The 18,530-nt window shown below is 37.2% G+C and overlaps 1 long non-coding RNA gene across 1 annotated transcript; it reads left to right on the top strand.

The window, feature by feature from the left end:
* The first annotated feature begins 946 nt into the window (after positions 1-946).
* On the top strand, positions 947-15,814 carry LOC119728423. The gene is made up of 4 exons (XR_005271055.1): positions 947-1,118; positions 2,965-3,078; positions 14,797-14,996; positions 15,196-15,814. It is a non-coding gene; the product is annotated as an uncharacterized LOC119728423 (long non-coding RNA).
* Positions 15,815-18,530: the final 2,716 nt, after the last annotated feature.

Here is an 18,530-nt window from a genome sequence, read left to right as displayed (position 1 = left end):
TGGGGGGGGGGGGGGGGGGGCACGATGATCCATGGCCCATCTCCCTGGTCAAAAAGTGGGGGTGGGGTGGGGAGGGGGAGATAGTGTATCCCCCGCCATTTGCGCCCCTGTATTCTCGGTCGTTGACAGTAGTGTGAGCAGCGGCGGCGGGGTTTGAAACTTGGGGGGGGGGGGGGGGGGTCACCAAAAAGGGGCACTTGCAAACCCGTGCTGAAATGGCGACAGGTTTTTTTCACCAGACACTTGGCCTCCGTAAAATCAAATAGTGGGGGTGGGGGGGGGGGGGCTGGGCTGGTACCATCTTCCAACATAGGGTGCGCTCTTCAAAACCAATTATTATATGCTAAATATGCATTATGTGCCCATTTTCAGGCGGTATTCTATGGGTTTTGGGACTTGGTTTCCATATTCTTCGTTTATATCAAAAATATCTAAACCATTATTGGGATATGGTTACTTCTAAGAAATAGTAAGATACTTTAAGGGCATTTTTGTTGTATCTTGAGGGGCCACTTTACTGTTCGAGGGGGCACATTTATGGCCGCAAAAAAGGGGCACTTGCCCCCCCCCCCCCCCCCCCCCCCCAGGTTCCGCCGCCCCTGAGTGTGAGAGTAGGCATACGCCAGGCTTTCATTATCATTTGAGGACTTCGGCGTAGGAAAATACCCGGATGGCCAGAACAAAAACAGAAAAAAAGGGGAAGGGAATATCCTTCCAAACTGTTAGTTTGTTTTGCCGGGAAGCCGCCCTTAGTTTGATAAAAAATCTGCGTTTTAAAAAAATGTTTTTATTCAAGTATAATTTGCTACTTTGTTTCACTGTCAGGCGTTCTCCTTAGTAACGGGAAGTCTTTCAGTAATGATGCGCGCGCAGTATAGACTGCGGTTTGAACTGCACGTGTTTCGATGGTATTCATCAACTCCATAGAATATCATATGTTTACTGCTGCTACCAGTGAAAATTGAAGTCGGCCATCTTTTTTCGGCGAGGCGCGGGAGGGTTTGACATTTTTGGTGCTCGTATTTGAGATAAAATGTTCATTCCCCAAATGGCTGTACAAGGCTTTAAATAGTGATATTTTGATGAATTAATGGTTTGTCTGCCAAAGTCCCACGGAGGTGAGCGTCATATACTTGTAGTGAACCTAATTTGAGACAAACTTGTGTTTCCTGCGGGCCGCACCGCCTTTGGATTATCGTTGGGGGCGGGGTTTGTGACATGAGAAGGGGGACGACAATGTGGCGAGCGTGTATTTTCGAGCCCTATAAGACTAAGACAAAAACAATTTAAATTTTTTTGATTTACCAAATTAATTGGCGACATTATGCATGCAAATATAGATCTATGGTGGGGTTTTGAATTCTTTTAGGGAAGCTTGGGGGAAAAATGACGATGACGACAAAACAAAACATAAAGATAGCAAAAATAAAGATGGCGATCATTAAATGCGCAAGGCCATGGGCGTCGCGAGGGGGGGGGGGCACTTGACCCCCCTGGAAAAGCAAGCCAAAAAAAAAAAAAAAGGAAGAAAAAAAAAGAGAACAAAGAAAAAAAAAAGAGGCACAAAGTCATTGTGTAAATTTAATGGGGGGGGGGGGAAATGTCCCTGCCCCCCCCCCCCTAAAACTGATAAACCGAGAATGTGTTGAGAAATACAGGCTTCTTTTTGGCAAAAATATGTTTTGCCCCCTCTAGAAAAAATCCTGGCGACGCCCATGCGCAAGGCGTGTTGAATCGCACGGCACCAAACGTAAACTGCGTTAAAAAATATTTGCGTATGCCCAAGAAACTATTCAAAAGAAGGCAGAGTATATTTAGCTGGTGCCGGCTAAATTAAAACGATATTTTGCCAGCTAAACACTGAAGATGCGCAGTGACATTTTGGGGAACTTAAAAGAAATTTTACCTTGACAAATTTAGTCTGGATCCGGGTCAACATTGTCGTGACTTCGTATTCACGAGATGGGAATCAGAGTTCAGACCATTTTACGATTTAGGACTTTATTTCCCCCTAATAAAATAAATCCGCCAGAGCCAAAAATCACAATAAGATAATGTAATACATCTATCATCAATTGTCCCCCCCCCCCATCCCCGGGATGCCCCACTGAAGATTAGGGGATTGTCACTTTTAAGTGACAAAATCCCCATCCCTCGGGCAAAATTTAAGTGACAATCCCCAACATGCATAAATGGGGTGCACTAGTGATTGCCTTTCCATGTAGTACGCCAATGTTAACAAAGTAATTTGAGTGACCAAAATCCCCACCCTGGGGCATGAAACACGTGACCAAATCCCGACATCGGACCTGGGGCTGCGCAGGGGGAGGGGGGAACATTTGATAGGCGCCTAATACTCGGTAAAATGTTGGAGTCAATTTAAAATGAGAAAAGAACAGCATTCTTAAATTTTTAGAAAATATTGCCTGCAGGGCCAGGATTTGAACCAAGGATCTCTCAATTTCAAACTATGGTTACGTGCCCTTATCCACTAGGCCATCAGGTGCTGCACAAAGATAGAGATAATTAAATACCTTTTATAATACGCCGTACAATCTAGCAGGCAAAATATCGTTTACTGAAAGAAAGCGGGCTAAACTAGAGGGCTAATTATACACTTCCTCAAAATTAAAAAAATAGGTGTTATGACAATTGACATTAGAATTGAGAGAAGTCCGCTCATAAAGGAGAATCTGTACCGAAATTGAAAATTTGTCTGAGAGTCTTAATAAAAAAGTTTATTTAGAGAGAAAATAATCAGATCTGAAAGAAAAAAACATCGATTTATTTTGGAAAGAAGAAATGAGATAATTGTGTGCTTGCATGGTATATCCATATTTGAGATTGTTACAGTAAAAGTGTCCCTAGTACAGTTCTCAGTGAAATATTTCAGATTTTTAACATCTGAAAGTGATAAAGATGACTTATTGATTTTGATTATTGGAAATCTTTCTCATTTCTCAGATGAGACTGACCTTTGCAAAACAATGTTGAGGCTGGATTGGACCAGACCAGTGCTATAGACTAGGTAAGGCAGGCTGGATGACCATCACCATGGTAACTGGGATGACCTTAAGGGTGAGTCAAACTTAGAATCCAACCTGCTCCATCAAAACTCATCACAATGGAACCTCAAATTGTCATAGTTAAGGAAAACAGTTCTGGCATAAGAAACCTGGGTTTTTTTCTAGATTGATTCTCATCAATTAGTAGCGTTTTGATAAGAAGACGAAGCAGAACCGACAGTGATATATTTTTTTCTGACAGTAGTTCCATAGTAAATTCTGAAGTAAACAGAGGAATGGAAACGTCACCTAAAAAAAGTACCACCGTCTGACTTCACTCGTGTCCAAAATCAGTCAAGAAAAACACTGCAGTGCAACAGAAATGCTCATTAGATGTTTACAAGCAGATAAAAAGTGATATCCTAAACTTATGAATTGCTCTTTTTTTGTGGCCAACTTAATTATGGTGCACCTGTAATTTGATGGAGCAAGTTTCATAGGGATGATAGAGCAAGAATAACTTGGTGTTATGAATACTTTTGTAATTTGTTTAACAATTAGACCATTAACATTCAGAATGGTGTTGATAGAATGTAAGAATGTATCTAATAGTACACACATATGCCAAATCTTTCGTTGTGACACATTATACTGATTAACATCTTGAAAGAGGTTTCATATTTAGTTTTTTACAATGCAAAAATGGACTGAACTTATGTTCACTTGATGCTGAAATATACTCAGTGATATTTTATCATGAAAGAAACCATGGAAATTTGTTTTGTGGTGGGTCGCAGTGGGAAGCCAGTTGCATTTTTTTATGTCATTGTTGATATTTTTTTAAACAAAAAAGTTGTAAAAATTACTGAAATGTTGAGAAGAAAGTGAACATTTATATATTTTACTAGTTTAATCACACCTTTCAGTCTCTGAGCTGCCTATTTGGTGATGAAAGAAGTGTTGTCTGAAGGAAAGAAAAATATGTTTTTCCCCTATAAAATTACACATCAATAATCATTTGACAATTGACATAATATGGAATAGCAGTTTTCCTTTCTTCAACATATAAATTATTTGGAAACAGAAGTGAGTCAGTTAGGTAAACACTTCAAGAGTTCTTTACAGTTATGTTTGTAAATCATGCCAGCCTGGGTCAGGATTCCCTATTTACACCTGTTTTCCCTTTGAAGTGCTTTATGGCAATCAATAATATTTCCATTGGAGAGATCCCTAATTAAAGATAAACATTTAAAAACTTTTTCCCTGCAATATTTATCACACAAGCTCATTTCTTCCTTCTTTAAGGCTAAGAAAACTTTACAAAGCTATGTGCTCTGTACAATTTTGCACTCAAAATATGCCTTACTCAAACCTAATTGCTATTCCCATTTTTTTTAGTCTTCATTAATTCTCACCGTAACCCAGCACCCTACTGAGTTTTACTATAAGAACCGTGCAGCCAAAATCCAACACTGGCCCTGCTTCATATAACTCCACCAAATCCACCAAAAAAAACGTCACTACTAAAGGTGGATTTTGATGGACTTGGTACTCATGGCTTGTCTGCGAAAATCCCCCCAAAGGTGGATGGATTTTAATGGAGTTAGGAAGGTTAGGGTCAAGTTGGCTTCATATTACATGGAGCTATATTCCTATGTCTTTTAAATTACTTGACTATCTTTTCTTGCCTTTAATTCTTTTCTCACCTTACCATCAAGTCTTTACAACATTTCAATGTAAAAATCTTGCCACACCTATATTTTCACGATTTCTAATCTAAAATTCTGTCTCATCTCAACATCCTTTCCTTATCTTTAATTATTTTCTCACCTTGCTGTTATCTCTTTATAAAACCAAAGCTCAGCCTCACTCAGTCCCATTTTTTTGTGTATAGCTGTACTGATAATATCATAAAAATCCTGCACCTATATTTTCAAAATTTGTAATCTGAAATTCTTTGTCATCTCAACATCAACAACTCAACTAGCCGAAATCAAATGACCTTATATTACATATTGCTGAACCTTTATCTACAGAAACTTTCTTTCAGATATTTTCTCTGCTTGTTCTTTTTTGACATTTTGCTCATCAATAGTTCCTTCTCATATCTGGCATCATGACAAAAATCCACAGGAGATATAAGCCCAACTCGTTGGCCTTTATTGCATATAACTATACTGCAATACTTCTTTGCCTATTTCTTTCTCGGCAAAACTTCTTGCTTGAAGTGTCTTGAATAATTGATGGGTGTCACGGGGAACTCCGAAAAGAAAACGTGTACATTAATTAAAAAGAGCATTTTAAGAGTAGCCATTGTGGTTTCTTAAGTCAAAGGTTGGTCTTAATTAAAAATCTTATAGCACTTCTCTAGACGCAAAGGGACTTTGTTCGCGTGGATCACAAAAATGTGGATTGAAAGCTTTAAAGACTTTGGAATCATCATAAAAAAAGTTATAGAAGTGATTACCTCAATATGTGATGTACAGTAATTAGTGTGCATTGCTACATCAGTCCACAGACTTGGTCAACCCAATATGGAGCGTTCCGTTGATTGCAAAGTCCCTTCAACTCGGGCCATTCGACCATAGGGGCGATCGCGTAATTTGTCGGTCTTGTGCACACAACGTTATTTCTGCATATTAATAGTCGGTCATTTACAGGCGGTCGTAAATGTTAGCTCCTTGGGTAGTCACTCAAGTCAGCCATTCCTAAGAGTCACCCCCTTCCCTTTGGACACCCTCCTCCTAGGCCCTTCATCCCTCTCATTTTCATCCTTGTCAGACTATTCAACCTCTCATCAGCATCCCTTCTGCTCTTCTTTATCTTTATGATACTTTGTATTTCCAGTGAGAATTTCAGCTCTTCTCACAATCCCTCTTCTGATGAGGCTCAATATTCTCATACATCCTTTGTCTTCTTTTTTTCCTTTCCTCAGCATACATCAAGTGAAAGTTGAGCAATATACAACTTTTTCTATTGCACTAATAAAGGACCTCCTTTCATGGCTATAAGCTACAATGTACTAGCATTTGCTCATTATATTTCATTTATATCAGAATGCATAATTTCTTGTGCACTTTTTTTCTGCCATTGTTTCTCTTATCGTGGTTATCATTGAAGCCATTTAATAGCTCTACTCTTACTCTGAGAGACTTCCTTCCTTACTATATGCGTGTATGTTTCTCAAGACATACACCTGAATGTATTCCAATATTCAACCAATTATTCATTAAAATTTCATCGTTGGCAGCAATTCATTTTAGAATAGAGAACTTTCTATCTTAGGCAAGTAATTCAGCCCAGATCATTCATGCCACAATTACTCCAATAAAACATACACATTCAGCTACCTTATTGCTCAAGTTTAAATTTTCTCTGGACAGCCTTGGCCTCAGCCAAGCTCCGGGTTTTTTATTACCTGTTATGTCAGCCCCCCCCCCCAAAAAAAAATGTGTGATGAAATTTCATGCCTCGAACTTCTTTAAATAAAGAAAACATGCATGAAATTGACTGGTACAAATAAACCATGTCATAATTCAGTGTTTTTTCCACACCCGACCTCTTTTCTTTCCTGTTTTAGACTGTTTCATCAATCTGTAGTCTTATGCAGCTTCATACTCGTCATCTTCTTTGACCCTTTTACCTTCACCTTTACCCCCAAGGATGTCGCAGTGGCTGACCAGCCCCCTTCTTTATGTTCGGCCAGTGTTGGTTATCTACTCATACCAGAAATATTGCCCTTTTTTCTGGGGAAAATCTTTTCTTTCCTTATCAAGTTATCACATGACATGACTCAGACCTCAGATTGTTGCTGAAGGCTTAATAAATTTGGTTTGTGTGTATCGACTTCACATTGACCAGTGAAAGCCAACTTGCCCCCCCCCCCCCACACACCCCTTGAACTTTGAATGCATCGGCCACCCCTTTTGCCTGCCACATTTGGCCTAAACTGAAGGCAAGTTCTACATGTATACCTTGTAAAACTCTACTATCAACTTCCTTTTCTCATCCTACATGTATATTCCACACCCACCCCTACCCCACCCCCCACCCCCCCCCCACATATGTTAATGTATTTTGCTTTGAACTTTGAACACAGATGGGAGCAGCAGGTATGAGGTTGACTGGCAATTCAGAAAAACATATCAGTCCTTGTGGTTTCCAAAGTTAAAGGCATCTTGAATTTATCTAACATGTGTCTTGATAGTTTCTGTCTGATGTGTGCTTGATTTCAAATGAAGTGATCAAAATAATGTGGATTAATCAAAGCTTTGAAGTTATGCCAGTTAATGATTCTGATTTGAAACTCTTTATAATGGACATGCATCAAAATGTATTAGTTTAGTGATAAGGCCTAATAGTGATACTTGTAAATTTAGATAATTTGGTTAATCATTCATCAAATTCGGTGGAACAGTAAGTTTGCTGTGTTCATTCCCGGATGGAGATCCATGAATCTAAACTCCAGAAAAACTTTTTTTAAAATTCTTTATTCATTCAGAAAACGTTTGAGGGCCTCATGAGGTTTTGACCCTGGCAGGATTCTGAAGAAAAATTCTGCCAGGGTCAAAACCTCAGGCTCAAAACCTCAGGCTCAAGACCTCAGGCTCAAAACCTCAGGCTCAAAACCTCAGGCTCAAAACCTCAGGCTCAAAACCTCAGGCTCAAAACCTCAGACTCAAAACCTCAGGCTCAAAACCTCACACTCACTACATTTCTTCATTGGTATTTCAAGTGAATCCAGTCAGGAAGCACTTTGCAGCCACTTTTCTCTATTCATTGATAAAAATCTGTTCATCAGTTAAAATCCAGACATCAGTTACCTAGCATTAATGCGAGGACTAAAAACATGCAGTATTGTACGTTGTTGTCACAGATTGGTTATAATAAGGAAGGCCAGATATTCACGTCCAATTTGAATCTAAGTTTTGCTTTGAACATGCAAAGCAGATCTTGGTGAGATTGAATGCTGACTCATATTCTTTTAACAAATAATGACAATTGATGGGATCTTTATTGCTTTCAGTTTATCTCTGAAAATGTGAAATAAAAATCATTTATTTGAAAGATCTTTGGACTGACAGACTGCAGGTTTTATTACTTCCATTTCTGTATTGTGCTTTTTTTTAATTTGTAATTTTATTTAAACCACAATAATGGGAATCCCTGTAGCTGTTTTCTAAAAATTTAACATTTATTCTTTACCCATGTACAACACACACAAATTTGCACAATTTGGTGGCATATGTAGCTCTAAAAGCCCGATTTAAAAATTGCAAACAAAATGTGAAAAATGCAACCCAATCTTACAAAACTTTTGCAATGGGTTACCCCAATGTTAAGTAATGTGGAAAGCCAATTTGTTTCCCCCAATGAAACATTGGATGTATGAGCTGCAGGGATACAAAAAATGGGAAATTACATTAACTCTGCAAACTCAGTTACGACAGCTGTTATGAAGTGAACAACTTTAATATAGTGTTTACCCATCTTCCCCCATCTTTCATCCCTTTCCACCTCCATACTGTCCCCCCCCCCCCGCATCATCCCTTCACTGTCACATTCTTTTGTCCGTCCCCACTCCCTGTGACCTTTGATCCTTCCCTTTCTGGTCCCTCCCCTGTTTACACAAGCCCCCTTGTGGTTTGCCATCTCCCTTTGTTTCTTTGTTCTCTCATCCACCCTCCCCTGCATCTTTCTACACCTTTCCCACTTAATCCTCCTTTTGTGTTTCTTCTTTCAGCCCTGCATGTTTGTGTGCATCCCCATGTTAATGTATATACCTCTGTCATTTCTGTTCTAGCCTCTGAAGAAGAACTTGCTAAGTTCGCAACGTCAGGCCACATTAATTCTAAGAACTTTAATATAGATACAGCTGTGTATAGTCAATTACCTTTCATAAACGTGTAACTTTTCCTCTTTTTTATTGAATACATCACATTTTGAAAATCTTCAAATAGTCAACTTGATTTCTGATTTCCAAACTTAGTCACTGTTGAGAAGGATGATCAATCTGGGGAAAAGTTTACAGTGCAGGTTGATGACAAAGTATCTAATCTGTCAATTCCTGATGGAATATAATTATGTTCAAGTAAGTGTGCAACTGGCAAAGTACATTTACATGTACGGTATGTGGGAATAATTAAGGTTAGTCATTGATGGAAAGTGTTGATACTTTCTGAAGGGCTAAGTACTTAAAAAAGTTTATATTGAGATATTTATTTGTGATAAATAATTGCTGATGTTGCACAGTGGTCACCGGAGAAAGAATTTTTGTCGTGGATGGAGATATGTTTGAGTGATAAAAAAGTCAGTTTTGAAATTGTTTATCACTGACTGTGGTAGCTAAGAAACAAGTTCATGTATGACTTTTGAATCCTTAACAGTTGATCACCGATGAAAACGTTGATCAACTGTGGAGATGGCTGCTAGAATGAAAGTTGTTTTGAAACTTAACTGATATAAAGTCAGTGCAGCAAGTTTGTCGTACATGTGTGGTGACACATTGCTCGTTATGAACTGAATGACTTAAATGGAGTTAAGTCAATGTTTGGTTGCAGTATTGCAGATCAGTGCGACAAAGATGGTGACAGTTAAGACATGCTGACCAAAAAATGTCAAGTTTTATCTCTGGTTTTTCTCAGAACCACTCTCCTCTTTTCAAATTGCTCACTTAACTTTGCATATCTGCAAATTTCTCTCAACTTCCTACAAAGATGGTTGTTTATATTACTTACCAAGAAGTTGAAGAACACTGCTTGAAACATAATTGGTGATGGATATTTATGTTTAGAAAGTCTGTCATTTGCAGTGTCATAATTGCTCGAGGCAACTGGTCTGACAAATTAATGGAGAAGTTGATTATAAATCACAAACATGTATGGAGAATATTATCTATACATTGTATTGAAACATCAACGACGAATGTAGGTTGACATCATGTTGGATCAAAATTTGTTGAAGTCTAAGAAAGTGGCAGGCTGATTTGAGTCATCTACAAGTAGATAATATTTGGCAGCTGAAAGTTATAAATGAATTCCGACATTAAAGTGAACGTTGAATATCAAACACTGATGTCTTGAATGGAGGAGGTTGAAATCCAAAGGCAGAAATCCAGAATTCACAGTTCCTCCTTTTCTGCTGAAATGACACATATACATTCAAATTGCTGAGGCTGTTACCGAGTGTCATTTGATCTTTTTGTGTTGCATGATACTTGTTGTATTCCTCATGATTCATGCTAGAGGAAGATGCTTCTTGGTTCTAGTTGTCATGGTAGGAGGCGCCTGATCCTCGGAATAGCCCCACTTCAGGGTGTTACCTAGGTAACTATTGCCTAGGTAACGGAGATGGCGTAACCCCATGCTGCTGTGTGGGAGCCCAGGCATGGTACATGTATGTGTTTCAGTATTGTACTTGAAATGCTTAGAAGAAGTTTGGAAGATGTACATGTAAACAGTTTGAGATCAAGTAGGCAAACATGTACCATTTCCTGCATTTTGACTCTTTGCCTACATAAGTTTATTTAATACAAGAAGGTTTAATATACTTGCGAATATGTATCAACATATTTTTAGGAGGTAAAGGTTCCCATTGTTTGAAAATTTGCAATTAAAATTTGAAAAAAAGTTCAGTAAGTCTGTAGAGATTATGCAGAAAGATTAAACAAGTTTCTGTAACTAACTCTGCCTTAACCCTAACTCCCTAGCGTCTTTTACCGGTTCTAGAAACTGGACCAAGTCCATCAAAATCCATCAATCACTGTGCGTCCAATACAAAATTGTACATGACAGAATGGAATCCACCACTGATCATGCACTGGTTGATATTCATGGACTTGCTACACATGGCTTTTAACACAATAGCAGTACAGGAAGCTAGGCAAAATCAATCGGATACCCCTAGCACTGCTTCAGGCCATTAGGCCCAAGTCCATCATACTCCATTGATATTTAATCATTCCAGGCCTTATTCTGGACCAAGTCCCCAAAAATCCACCAAAATGGGGGATGGATTTTGATGGAGTTAGGGTGGTTAGGGTTAACTTCTCTTTGCCTACATAACTTTTTTTATACAAGAAGGTCTAATACGTACTTACACATAAGTATCAACATATTTTTAGGAGGTTTGTTCCCACTGTTTGAAAATTTTATATTAAAATTTGAAAAAAAGTTCAGTAAGTCTGTAGAGATTATGCAGAAAGATTAAACAAGTTTCTGTAACTAACGCTGCTTCAATTTTAATACAATAAATTTAATTTTTAAGTGAACAAAATGTTGCTTAAAAATTAAAATTTTATTTAAATGCATAGATAATTGGTAGAGGTTTTCAAGGTTTTCATTGTGGGATACAGTTAACAAAGATACTGGATTAAATGTTTCTAGTACTACTAGAGTTGTTAAGCATTGAAGATGTCAGGGTTTAAGCTAATTTTGGAGAGAGTTTTTACATTATTAAAAGAAAAAGATGTCTGGATTTTTAGAGGCAAAATTGTTCATTCTGTGATATTTCGATCACCAGGGGCAACTCGACCTTGTGAAAAAAATTTGAACAGAACTGTGTTGAAAGGGAATGTGAAACGTTGGCTTTTGCTGCCAGTTTCAAAAATAAATGGATTGGAGGATAAGTATGTTACATAAAATATTGTTAAACTGACTTGTTTCATGTTTTGGGCTTGAAGATGCTGGAAAAACCAAGAAAACCTATCATGTTCTTGTAGTCTGGTTCCCTGACCCCACTTAAGATGAAACGAAGCAATTAATAATACACTTTGGGGAATTGTAAGGTCAGAGAATCAGTCTAGCAGGCTTGTACCCCTTCACAGGTGTGTGATCAATTGCAAAGGAAAGTCAGAATAACTAAATATGAAAAATTAAGAACAGTTTTTGAAAAAAGCCAGTTTTCTCCAACGCTGGTCGGCCGACCAGCGTTGGAAAAAATACAGTTTTTCTTGAAAATGTCAGCCCACCAGGAGCCATGATTTTAAAGGATGTTTTAGACTGTCATTCCCTAACAATTTAGTAAGGTATTTCGTGATAATTTGACCATTTCGTTTTTTTGATGTTTGCAAATGTTGTATTTTCCCTTTAACTTTCAAGCAAATTTAACTGAAGTAACATTTTGGTGCAGTCCTGAACCTTGTTCATTACATGTGCAGTATTTCAAGTGAATTACAAGAATTGTACTGTATGAGTTACAGCAGTCAGTCTTTACTGCAACTGATCAATCCACTAGGCTTCATAACCAAAACAAGAAGATGCACACTCAGTTGACGATGAAGTCCCCTAAATTTGCCTTCATGTACATTGAGGGCCGATCAAACAGTCTGTACACATGTGTGTGTTTCTCGTCATTCATATGTTAATTGATATGCAAAGACTAATGATGATTTCATCGGTTTGGTTGTTTTAAGGATGGTCAGTAACATGTCTTGGTCAGGACAGTGGTATGGTTTAGAGTAAAGTACTTGGAGTCTTGCTTCCTAATTGACCCTACAGCCTCTTCAATCCTGGATTGTTTTTAGTGAGCTTTCTTCCCTATACCGTTAGAATTCTCAAGCTTTGTCTCCTTTAGCTTTTCCCGCAAAAATGGATCTTATTGTCACACTTGATACTGTAGCGTTCTCTAAAGTGGACTTACGAACACTTCAGCAAATAAAACTGTTTGCACTGATTTTCTTGTGTAATACACTTTTGTAAATATTTAGTTATTTTTCCCCCATTTTTCAGTTATTTTCCCCATGTCTCAATAACAGTCCATAATCATGATTCCAGATGTTAAGCCTCTGAGATTCAGCAAACTATTCATTCATCACTTTCCTTTGCACCAAGGTCCAACCTATATATACTTGAGTTGATTTAATTATACCAGACCAGCCCTTTTGTCCTTCCAATTTCAGTTAATGGTTTTTGCTCAACCTTAATGATGAGGTTACCAAGTCCAGGGGGGCCTTTTCCCTTGGTGACATGTCTAGACAGTTGTTATTCTTTGTTCATATTTTAACCACTCTATTTTCAGTCCTCATGCAAGCAACATCTCAAATTTACTCTTTCCAGTTGTACTTAATTCTTGCCCGATACTGTGAATTCTCGGTTCCTTGCTGAATAAAAATAAAACTACTTCAACGCATATATCTAAATCTTAGTGTGTCCAGTTTTAATTATCTATACACTAAAATACTCTCAATCTTGTTTCTACCCCCAATTCCCACCGTACCCCCGTCCTCCTTCCCAAAGCTACATTCCTGATGAGATCCCTGCCTAGCACATACACAACAACCTGGGCAGAATATCATGCCTTGGATACAAGGAAATATTGAATGGTTTACATATTTTTAAAATCTGACTTGATATTAAAGTTCCACACACTGGTTTCTGTAATTTTAATCATACACTGTTCTGCTGAGTGGTTGGCATATTATCAGAGTTACTTGAAGGGCAGCCTATTAAATGCATGTCTTACTTGCCAGGGATGTGTGTCAATTTTCTTTTCTTCTTCAAACAAAAAGACAACTGTAAAAGTTCTGCAAAGTAGTAGGCCTAAAAGGACAATTCCACCATCACTGACATAACATTTTTGTCATGAGGCTACTTTGACCTCTCCCTGGTTTGAAAGTATTTGATCAAGCTGAATCAAACCAGCCATTCAACAATCTTGGGGTTGATGGTACTGGTACTTTAAATGGACAGAAACATTCAACCCATTCATTCACTTTTTGAAAGCAAGTGTTTTGTTGGTCGTCACTCATGTTACCAAAAAAAAAAGATCTTGAAAAGGTTGCTGCAGTTTTGTTGTTGAAGGCTCCTCAAACTGTAGTCTGAAACACAGAAGTAACATTGTTTTGCCTTTCATTCAACCAACCAGTAGATTAAAAGCCCATATTTAATACAATCGGTGTGAATTTTACATGCAAGGGACATTAGATTACAGGAAGGAACCGTCACTCACATTACGTCACTCACATTACATCGCTTCTTCTTCATGGTTTCTAACTTGGCATAAATCTGAATTTAACAAACTCCAACATAAGTAACTCTTTTCTCACAAAATATGGACCTTTCCTTCTGCCTTAAAGACAAAACCCGACTTAAGCTCACATTTTGCCAAAAATCCATTATTTTTGCACAAAAAACAGGGAGGTTTGTACCAAAAATCACACTTAACTACATTGCATCTCATTGGCACCCCGCTCAAATTAAAGATCTTGTCCCCTTTAATTTCACACTACTGTTGTTGTTGTGCATGGTGCATGTAATTTAGAAAGTTTCCACTTTTCCACCTTAAAGTGGAATTCATTTGCCCAAATGTGCATAAAGGAATTCTTACAAGTGAACCAGAGTGAGCTATGTGTGTACTGTTAGTTGGATTAAACTGGAAATACATCTTTAAAATGGCTGGTTTTACCATTTTTTTCTGCTTTGTTACTTCTGGCTGGAAAACATTTGTCTCATCAGCCATTCAGAATTGAATTCCCAACTTATTAATTTACAACATCTATTACTCAACATTTGCTGCAAGAAATCTATAGTTTTGTAATGTAGTATATAAAAAATCAGGAATTGTGATTTTCAGAATAAATTACACTCTCAAATCTAAGAACAAATGTCAAAAACCTTGTTATCTTTGACATTTCTGTAAAAAAAAAACCCCAAAATAAACCCAAGAAACAAACAAAAATATCATGATATGAAACAGATGGTAAAACCAGCCGTTCAACATATTGTTTTTTTGTGATGTACAATGAATTCATTTTGAGTACACTTTGATGACTATTTGTTTTTTCCCCTGTCAGGTGACTGATCACATGACTAGAGATGCTGGTTACTGGTGGACGATTCATCAGGCTCATCTTGAAGACTGCTGAAGGGACTTGGCTGGACTGGAGTGGCCTGTGATAGACAAAAGCAAATCCATGGCAATGACAGCTCCCTATCCATCATGCAAGATGTGCATGCATCTTCAATGGCCAAAATGTCAGGCTCTTATGAGAAGGTATTTACATTACAAAACAAAACAGATGTCTGGTTTTGTTTGTGGCAAAACTTCTGTGATAGTTCACCAGGGGCAACTGCAAAGATATCATGAAATTAAACAAATGTTAAAACCAGCCATTCAACGTATTTATATTTCTGATGCACAATGAATTCATTTTTAGTACACTTTGATGACTGTTTTTTTTTTTCCCTGTCAGGTGACTGATCACATGACTAGAGACGCTGGTTACTGATAGACATTTCTTCAGGCTCATCTTGAAGACTGCTGAAGGGACTTGGGTGGACTGGAGTGGCCTGTGATAGACAAAAGCAAATCCATGGCAATGACAGCTCCCTATCCATCATGCTAGATGTGCATGCATCATCAAAGTCCAAAATAAAAGACTTTTTTATAAGTTTGGAGAAAATGTTAAAAGTGAATAAAATATTATTTTCCAACTTTGCTATTTTGAGTTTTGTGAGGTGACACTTTCATTGCCATGGATTTCAACAAAAGTCAACAAAAGTAAAAGTTGACATTAGTTGCATTCCCCATGCTCTTCAACTAACTAATTTTTTTTTCTCACAAATGTTCTACTTTTATGTTGTGTATCCAACCCCAAAACTCAACTTGGCACAAACAGATCCACTTTTTTGATCAGACTAACTCCTGGCATTATTATTATCGATTGTGAAGTGGGAACCAGCCCATACCCTGCAAGAACAAATTATTGTCGAGACGCAAGTAATTCAAACTTCGCATGTCTTATACAAAGTGAATAACTTTTGTTTTGCAAGAAAAAAAATTGCAATTTTAGAATACAAATCTATTTTTCAGGATGAAACTTGAAAATAGCACAGGGAATGCAGCTTTAAACTTTAAAGAAATGTACATGAAAATTGAAATGGAAAATAAATTATATATAACAGTTGTTCCAGGCAAATGTCAAAAATTCTGAATTTGTGTTGTAAACCTAAGACGATGACTACACATTGCAAAAATTGTACAAAAAGGAAACAATTGTTAAAATTTTGGCAAGAGGCCTGATTACAGACCTAACTTTTCAGACTTGTTAGTCTTAACACGAATACACTCTATATCCAAATATTTACACCGATAATTCCCTGACTCTTCATTTTGTATTAAAAGTGTTTGCACTTCAGGTCCTTATGGAACAAAACTTGAACCTATAATAGTATTTCCTTTACTTTTTAACGACCTTCACAAACATTACTTGACAAGAACGTCTCCAAGGTGATAAAATTGTAGAATGTTTTGCAAAAAGGACTGCTTTTTTTGATTGGTTGGTTATTCCTTAAAAGAAATTCAGAATTTGTTTGACATGTGCTTGGTTCACAACGTTCAACTTATGATAAATTGTACAATAAAAAAAAGATTTTAAATTTGTAATCTTAATATTTACCATGCTTTTAATTGTATGGATCTACATGTAGAATGGCACATCATTATTTAGTAGGTGTGTGAATGTCTTTGATGTCTGTTACTGGTAATATTACAGCAAAATAATTAAAGTTGGTGTATGTGTGTTTTTTTTCCCCAAAATTTCAATTTTCTTTTTCTGAAAATAATGCCCTGCAACAAATAAATTTGTTTTTTATTTTTGCAGGCCTTGATTCAGTTTTAAAAAGTGGTTTTAAATGGCGCGCTCTAGTTCAGAAATTGCGCACACTATTCAGAACACAAAGGAGCTTAACTCGAAATTAACTAATTGATTGCTTGTCATGGGCCTATTTTTTGTGTGCGATGTCTCATTGGAAAGCTCATAACTAATAATGCTAGAACATTATCAATTCAATCTGAAAATCTATTTTGCAAGGTGCCACATCGAAAAAGCACATAAACACCAACTTTGAGGTATTCCATTTATAATAAAGTAAAAATTAATTAATCAAATTGGAAAAGTTGTTTTTACACTGAGAATCCAGATTTTTGAAACTTGCGATATAAAGCACACTCATACGGTGGCAACCTAGCTTAGTTGAAATACTGGTCTTATTAAAAAGTCGTATGTGACTTGATCGATGTCCGCTACTAAAATTAAATAAACTACAGAACCTTAAATTGTGTGGTTCAAAAAGTGATTGTATTCACTGTTAATTTAGAGGAAGAAGTATTACACAAATTGTTTTCTTGTGAGGAAAAAGAGTGCCAAACTTTAGCTGACTTTACTGAACATTTGAATGTACATGTACATCTAACGCTTTTGTTCCATCACAAATTGAATAGATTTGACAAAGTTTTTATTTATGAAAAGGGTCTGTATTATGATGTGCCATTGTAGATCCATTTGTGACTTTGGTGTGAGTGTCTTTTGTTCTTGACATATCTGCTGTCTATTGCGCCTTGCGTGCATCTTTGTCATTGCGCATCAAAACTAACTTCAGGGGCGTAGTAAGGTTATTCTTTTAAAGAGCACTCACACATCCATGCTGAAATATAGGCTGGTATCATCTGCAGATGGAGGCGCTGTTCAAAACAGAAAATTGTACACACTAACGGACGACATATGCGCTTTAAAGGGTGACACATGCGCGAAAAATTAAAAAAACACTCGTAATGGCTGCTGCAACAAAAATGGCGCAACTATTTCTCTTTTTTTAAAGCACTTGCTCAAAAAAAGGGGCACTTGTAAAAAAAGAGTGCCCCCCTTTTTCTTAAATTGCTTTGAACAAGTCTACCCACTAGTACTTGCGTTTAATAAAAAAACTGCGCAACAGCGTCAAAATACTTTGTGAAAATTTGCTTCAAATTCGGTTAAAAAGTAGACAGCAGATGTGTTGACTTAATTTGAATCATGTTGGTGCAAGAGGGCGCACAATTGAAATGTGATGAGTTAAACACCCCAAATTATGTGTTTCATTTGAAAAAGTTACCCTCTGACTTCGTCAGAGAACAACAAAAAATCGTCTTTTTTTTAAGATGTTGAGCTTTTCGATCGTGATGCATGCAATTCTGTCCTTTTTTAAAAGACCCATTAGTTAAAGTTGCTCCCTGTACTCTTGAAGCAAATCTCTTTTTCTCGCAACAAACTTTGTTTTATTTTGATGACATTATTTTCTAGGGCATCTGCAACCAGTTGGGAAAAAAAGGTTGTTTTTGCACCTCTAATTAGCGCGCAAAAAGATCTGCCTGAATTATTGTCGCGCCGCTTGCAATTCTAATATTTTCAGTATTGCTGATTAAAACATTATGGTCAATGCATGTCTTATTCCAAAGTAAAACATAAATGAAGTGAGCCCTCTTGTGCCAACTTGATTATTTTTAAGTCAATTTATTTAATAATAGAGGGCGTCCCCTATAGTTTGAACTTCTAATTTAATTTTTTTTTAATAGTTAAGCAGGACACAAGAGGGCGCCCTCTTGTGTGTCCTGCTTTACTTTAAAAAAATTCAAGTTGGAAGTTCAAACTATAGAGGGCGCCCTTTTAATTTTTAAGTATAGAGGGCGCTATTTGATATAATAAAATACAAGAGAGGAGACAGCACTTTGTTTCATTATTTATTGAAAAGACTGGCCAAAAAAAAAGCCCAA

This window comes from Patiria miniata, unplaced genomic scaffold (genome assembly GCF_015706575.1).
Source record: "Patiria miniata isolate m_02_andy unplaced genomic scaffold, ASM1570657v1 HiC_scaffold_20, whole genome shotgun sequence".
Classification (NCBI taxonomy): Eukaryota; Metazoa; Echinodermata; class Asteroidea; order Valvatida; family Asterinidae; genus Patiria; species Patiria miniata.
The sequence above is the reverse complement of the archived record's forward strand: the minus strand, read 5'-3'. Positions and strand labels throughout refer to the sequence as shown.